The sequence below is a fragment of the Ambystoma mexicanum genome, chromosome 1p, assembly GCF_040938575.1.
Source record: "Ambystoma mexicanum isolate Mex_15411 chromosome 1p, UKY_AmexF1_1, whole genome shotgun sequence".
Lineage (NCBI taxonomy): Eukaryota > Metazoa > Chordata > Amphibia > Caudata > Ambystomatidae > Ambystoma > Ambystoma mexicanum.
In genome coordinates, this window is record NC_090921.1 from 25,245,518 (window position 1) to 25,252,990 (window position 7,473).

The following is a 7,473-nucleotide window of genomic DNA, read 5'->3' on the forward strand; positions in this document are numbered from 1 at the left end:
TAAACGTAATGTAATTGTTTATTTGTACAACGCATATACACAATGTTAATGTTAAAGGATATTTGTACCGCGCACTATCACCACCGGAGTGGTCCCCTGGCGCTCTGGCGGCTCTGAAAAAGGGAAGGGGGGTGAGTTAGTGGGAATAAGCTGGAAAAGTGCAAGAGAGCAGTGATGTGCTGTTGCCAGCCTCAGCCCGGTGGGTCCGTTGACTGGGCTTAGGGTTTTTTACGGTTGGTAGTCGTTGTGTGCTGTTGTGCGAGTCTATGTGTGGTTTGTTTTGTTGTTGTAGTCTAGTGAAGTTTGTGCGGATTGCTGTGTTGGTGGCATATGCTAACATTCACATTTCTGTCTAGATGCGATGCAGGTTAAAGTTAAGAATTCCATCTAAGTGTGGCGCATGCTAACATTCACAATCCTATCTAGATGCAATGCAGGTTAAAGTTAAGAATTCCATCTAAGTGTGGCGTATGCTAACCTTCACAATCCTATTTAGATGCGATGCAGGTTAAAGTTAAGAATTCCATCCAAGGGTGGCACATGCTAACATTCACATTTCTATCTAGATGCGATGCAGGGCAACCTTCACAGTTCTCTCTAGGTGTGGCACTAGTTAACATTGGCAAGTAAGTTAGTGTGTAATGCAATGCAACATTTACAGTCCAGCCATGAATAGATTTATGCTGGTGGTCACAAATTTCTCTAAGTATGTGTGAGTCTATGGCAGTCTACGTTATGGAAAGGTAAGGTAGAGTGATGGGGGCTTTCTGGATTAGAGTAATTGCTCTACACCCCACCCATGCCACACTCACAGTTTCTGTTGGTGTCTGTTGACTGATGGCTTGTTTGGCTTGCCCTGCTGACACCTGCAGACACGTCTTGGAGCTGCCAATGTAGGAGCCGCCCTTTGTCTTGGGTCCTTAGCCGCGAGGGCTGCCAGGCAGAGGGCTGGCCTGAGTAGGTCAGTTATGACCAGGTGGACGTACCAATCAGGGGAGGTGGGCAGGTGGGCACAGAAAATGGGCTCAGAAGCCAAAAGAAGCACTAGACAGACACCAGATTAGCACACAGTGCTCTCCAAAAAAGAAAATTGAAAAATCACTCGCACCACTCCAAAAGAGTGCATAAAGCAGGCCAAAAAAAGATTACATTCATTGTGAAACTACTCACTCACAAACAACCAGCCCCTAAAGTTGCTTCCAAACTGTTTTCCCTGCCACATTCTTCCACATGGCTGTCCACAAAGCAAATATACAAGTGCTTCAAAGCGATTCAAGGCGGGAAGGGAGCAAGGGGATGCAGTAGTCATTCTTAGGCCTTGAAGTTTCCGAATGATCTAACAAAAAGTAACTAGCATACTAGGCCTGATGGCATTTCACCTAGTGCAAGTGCATGAAGTGTAACAGGCTCAACCAGATTAGTGAGGGGAGATAAAGGGGAACAAGACAGAGCTTACTAGGCCTAGTAAATTCAGGACATGTAAAGGTACAGACGGAGGTGCAATGGAGGGAGGAGGGGAAAACAAGTGCACCCAGTCTAGCAGGGCCCTGGGTTAAGTGCAGAGATGTTACCTCTCTCATGGAACATAGATGAAGTGCAATAGGGATTTCCCCGCTCATGAAACGAAAGCTGAACGTGCAGTAGTGCTGCACATAGTGCAGAGACCCAGAGGCAAGTGCAAGGACTGGCGGGGGGGTCCTAGGAACTGTGAGGCTGTGGAGCTGAGCCAGGCGGCCAGTCAGCAAAAACTGAGCAGAGTTAGGGAAGAGATGGAGGAGTGAGGCTGGAGAGAAATAAGGGGAGGTTAGCAGGGGAAAGGGAGAGGGAAGGAAGAAGAGAAGAGGAAGGTCTTGAGGAGTTTCCAGAGCTTAAGGAGCTTTGGCTCAAGGTAGATAGAGGCAGGGAGGCTGTTCCGAAGAGAAGCACCTGCCGAGGATAAAGATCTACCCCCAAATCTCTCCTTGGAAAAACGGCTCACCCGCAGAGAGTTGGAAGAGGGGGAGTGGAGGGCTCTAGAAGGAGAGTATTTAGGGAGAGAGAGTTGAGATAATGCAGCCCGACCCCAGAAAGCCTTGTGGACTATGCAGTGGGTCTTGAACATGAGTCTAGTAGCAACAGGGAGCTAGTGGAGGGATTTGGGCGCCTGAGAGATGCGGTCCCTGGGCTTGAGGCCAAGGATAAGTCTTGTGGTTCTGTTCTGGATGAGTTCTAGTGTGCGGAGGGTAGAAGTAGGCAGATTGAGAAAGATGCTGTTGCAGTAGTCCAGCCTAGAGAGAACCAGTGCTCTGGAGACGATGAGTCTTTGGGGGAAGGTGAGAAAATGTAGAGTACATTGGAGGAGGTGCAGCTGGTAGTGGGACTTTTTAGAGATGTCTGAGATGTGAGAAAAGAAGGAGTGTGTGGAGTCAAAAAATGACCGCCAGGTTTCTTGCCTGACTAGCAGGTGAAGGCGCAGGGCCAAGGGAGGCCGGCCAGTGGGAAATTGGGGGCAGGGGTCCCAATGAAGGCGATCTCTGTCTTACTTGAGGAGAACCATCTCCGGTTCCGGAAGCACCTCAAAACCTTCCTCTTTGCTTCTGCTTTCTCTCTCCCTCTCCCCTGCTGAACAGCTAATTAATTCTTCACTGAAACTGCACTGATCCTGCAACTGGACCACTCTAAACGGCCTCGGTCCTGGGCCCAGCCACTCTCCACTTGCACTGATGCCCTGGAACCCCTCTGCACTGCGGGACTGTCTCTGTATCCCTACAGCCCCCCCCCCTTCCCCAGCACTTGTTCTGCACTTATCTTGCACTTGCCACCAGCTGGCCCTATTTATTTATTACTTTACACCACTTACCTTGTACTGCACTTCCCCCCCTCCCCTTCCCCTTTCACTTTTCCCCCTCCCCCACCCCTGCACTTGCGCGATCTGAATGACACCTGGCCTAGTAGGATCGTTGTCTGTCTCCCCTTGTTCCTCCCCTCCCTGCCTCGTCGCGCCTTGAAACACCTGTGTATAGGCGCGTTACAAATACCATATCATATCATATCATATCATATCATATTGACATTGAGGCAGAGATCATAGCAGCACAGTCAGGAATGAGCGAGGAGGAGGAAGAGGCCGGGGGTAGCCTGAAGGAGAGCTGTGTGTCATCCGCATAGCACTGAAAGTGAGAGGTGAAGGCAGAGATCCAGCGGGCCAGAGGGCCATGTAGACATTGAATATTGGGACTAGTTTAGATGCCTGGGGGACGCCACAAGGTGAGAGAGTGATAGAAAGAGAGAAAGGACCCAAGTTCCACCTGTGAAGGACGATCAGAGAAAAAATAGGCAAGCCACGCCAGAGCCAGATCTGTGACGCCCAGGGTATCACGGAGACAGGAGATCAGGATGTTGTGGTTTACTGTGCTGAAGTCAGAACAGAGATCGAGAAGAAGAAGGAAAGGAGAGTTACAGTCAAGATTTGAGAGCACAGGTGTTCAGAAGAGCAGTTTGTGTGCCTCTGGATGCTCAAAAGCCAGACTGATGGTCATGGAGGCCAAAGGGCTAAATGTGCATATGGCCATGTACGAAGATCAGGTGAACATTTCCTGCAAAGGATTTTCTACAACCCCTAAAATAAATCAGCAAAACAATATTCGTTATGGTGGAGGAAACTTCTGGTGGGTATGAAGAGGAAACATGTAACAGTTAAGGAGAGCGATAAAAGTGCCCTGAAAGTGCCTTTTAAATAGAGCCATTTATAATCTCCCACCCTGGCTACTGTCACACCTCGGCATGGCAGCGCTGCAGACATATTCATATTTTTTTGTCTTTTATAGAGCGCCTTAAACTAAAGCGCTGAACATTAAAATTGAAACAGCGTACAATAAAATTGAGTAAGCAGTTGAATCCAGATGGCAATCACTCAGGGGTGTTGAAGTAGGTGTGTTTTTTGAGAACCACGGAAAAGAGAATAGACAGTGATGGAATGAAGAGAAAGTGGGAGAGCATTCCAGTAGAGGGGAGCATGTAGTTCAAAATATCAAAAACGAGACTGAGCATGGGGGGCGAGGAACCAGAAGTCTAAAGTGAGAAGAAGACCGGCGAGCGAGAAGGAATGTAGACATATAGGAGTACGGTAAGATAGTTAGGAGCGAGACCATAGAGAGATCTGAAAACAAGGCAAAGAAAGTTAAATTTAATTTGAGAGTTAAAGGGCAGCCAACCAAGTGTCGTGAGAGAAGAGAAAATGAAGTCCCGATAGGGAGGAAGACACAATAGATGGATAGAAGAGTTAAAGACTGATCTTAAAGGGTCAAGACAAGATCTGGGAAGGCCAAACAGAGTGAGTGGTAGAACAGTAGAAGAGTTGACAAAAGATCAGGGAGGAGATTAAAAGTTTGGATGCTTGAAAAGTGGAAAATCGGCGAGCTTTGCAGATGTTATGGAGATGAAAGTGACAGGAACGAGAAGTGAGGGTGATATTATGAGAAAAGGAAATATTTGAGTTAAAGTGGAGACCAGGATTACGAGCTGTGGTTGAAATTGGGAGCTTGGAAGGTGGGAAGGATATGCAAGGAGGTGGAAGATGAGGAGGAAGAGTGTTTTCAGGGAAGAACAATACCTCAGTCTTCCCTGCATTAAGGGTGACAAAATGAGAGGACATCCAGGCGTTAATAGCAAAAAGACAGGCTGAGAGAGTGTGATGAATATCCGGGGAAAAGGGTAGGAATAGTCGAGTGTCCTCTGCATGAAAATGATGTGATAGACCAAAGGAGGAGATAATAGCAGCGAGATGTGATGTGTATAAGGGGAAGAGAAAGGGTCCTAGAAATGACCTTTGAGGCACCCCGTGATCGAGCGTATAGGTGAGATGGGGTTGGGTTAGTGGGTGAAGAGGGCGTAGGAAAGTGAGAAGGTGGTGTCCTGTTAGCAACTTCAGTTCGGTTTTCAGTGTACGCTGAGCTCGGGTTTGAATATGGGATGGAAGTGAGTTCTTGTGTGCTGTTGTTGCGATTTATGTGTTGATTGTTTGTTGTTGCGGTGTGGTGAAGTGAGTGCAGTTTGCTTTGAGAGAAGTGGTTGTGTGGGTTTTTGTATGAGTTAAGTATGCGGAAATGCGAGGTTTTGGTTAGTGGGTCATATGTATCTTAATCCTTGTAGTTCTTGTTTTATCCGGTTGTCATACGGGGTGGGTATATTCTTTCTCTTTCCCTTCCTGACTGTCTGGTTTCTAGGGCGATGGCGTGGCTGGTTCCGAGCTAAGATATTTGGGTTTAGTGCACACGGTTGGGCGAGCCTTATCCCCTACTCAGCTAGTGATATCACATTATCATTCCTGCGCTCCTTCCTGTCTATTTACTGTCGGTGTGATTACAATGTGGGCCAAGGTGCTATTGATGGGTCATAAATGCCTTCCTTCCCGATTGATCTGTGGATGTTCTTTGGTATGTTTCTAGGTGGTCTATCTTTCAATTGATAAGTGGATATGTTGTAGGTCAGTATATCCTTACTTCTACTAAGGGCCGAAAGCCAGGATTTGAGGTGTTTCCTGAATTGTAGGTGATCTCTTGTGTATTCCGTATGTTTTCTTTTGATGTATGATTTGGGTTCCAAAAGGATGTTGCTACTGGATCCGAGTGGCCTTGTTGTGTGATGTAGGTTTATCGTTGATCAGAAAGGCCTTCAGCGTGAGTCTGATCGCCCTCAGCTCCAAAAGGTTGATGAGACCAATGACTGCTGACTGTCAGATCGTTGGCATGTGCTCCCCAGCCTGTGAGTGAGGCGTCTGTAACTACTGTTATCTCTGGTCATGGTTGCCAAAAAGGTTCTCCATTCAGAATATTGCCCTCAAAAACCCACCAGAGGATATCATATCATACCAGAGGATATCATATCAGACCATGGTGTCCTTAGAGCCCATTGGAGGGATCTCATTCTCAGGTGAGCCTGTGGCACCAGGGAAATGCTGGATCCCATGAGGCCGAGGAACATCAGCAAGTCGAAGGCTGGAAATCGCTGGGCACTCTTGAATTTGGTGACCATCTGCAGAATGTCTTGAGCCCTCACCTCGGGTGGCAAGGCTTTTCTCAAGCATGCATCCAGGAATGCTCCAATGAACTGGAGCCTTTCAGATGGTATCACGTGGGACTTCTTGTAATTGAGGGAGAAGCACAGTCTGCAGAGTGCCAGGTAATGCTGAGATATTCCAGAGCCTGTTTAGGAGAACGTGCCCTGATCAGCCATTCGTCCAAGTAGGGTTAGACATGAAACCCCCCCTTCCTGAGATTCGCTGCCTCCACTGCCATCAGCTTGGTGAAAACCCTAAGGGCGGAGGTCAGCGCGAATGGCAGAACTCGAAACTGATCATGAGAACCGCCAACGGCGAACCTCAGGTACTTTCTGTGCTTGTGATGGATAGGCACATGAAAGTAAGCATCCTGAAGGTCCAATGACACCATCCAATCCTGGAGCTGAAAGGCTTGAAGGATCTGAGAAAGTGTGACCATCTTGAAGTTGTCCTTCCTGAGGAACTTGTTTAAGCCTCTCAAGTCCAAGATGGGTCTCAATCCTCCATCCTTCTCAGATGTTAAAGAAAGTGACAGGTACAAGAAGAGGATAGACCTTTAGTGTGGAAGGAATTGGGTCAGTGGGAGAGGCAGTAGGGTCAGCTTTGGCTAGTAGAAGAAGAACATCAGCATTGGAAACTGGAGCAAAGTGAGAAATGAAGGTATGAGGAATAGGTGTAGGAGGCGGTGATGTGCTGGATGGGAGAGAATCTTCGATTTCACGACAAAGAGAAAGGACTTTCGAAGAGAAGAAATTAGCAAAGTCAGAGGCAAACAAAGTAGAGTTAAGAGAATAGTCAAGGGTGGGAGGAGAAAGAACTCATGTAAGGGTTTGGAAGAGATGCCAAGGGTGGGTGGATTGAGTGTGCAGAAGATCAGAGAAGTAAGCACGCTTAGCAGAAAATAGACGTTTGTCATAGAGAACATGATAGAAAAAGTAGGAAGAATGATCAGGTGTTGATTTAGATTTAAGCCAACGCCATTCAAGTAGGCGAAAGAAGTGACGCATAGAACAAAGGTGAGGGGATAGCCAAGGTTGAAATGGTTTCCGAGAGTAGGGTGAAACGAGGGCAGCGGATAGAGCTGATCTAAGGAGGAGGAAAGAGATGAGGAAATAACAGAAGCCGCCTCGTCAGCATCGAGGGCGGAGAAGAGTGGAAAAGAAGGAGGGCAGAAGTACAGGAAGTATTAAAAAGCGTGGCATTGAAGCTTCGTAGATCATGTTGAAAGAATGTTGCTGGGAGAGAGAGAACAGGAGAGTTTTGGGAGGTTGGGGAGAATAGTGACACTGAGAGTAAATAATGAAAGATAGATTGGTAGGGCTAGCACTGGAGAGGCAGTGAAAGTTGAGAGGAAGATTAAATCAAGAGAGGAGCCAGATATGTGTGATGGGGGAGTTGCAAGAGGCGAAAGAAAGTGAGAATCAAGAACAGAAAGA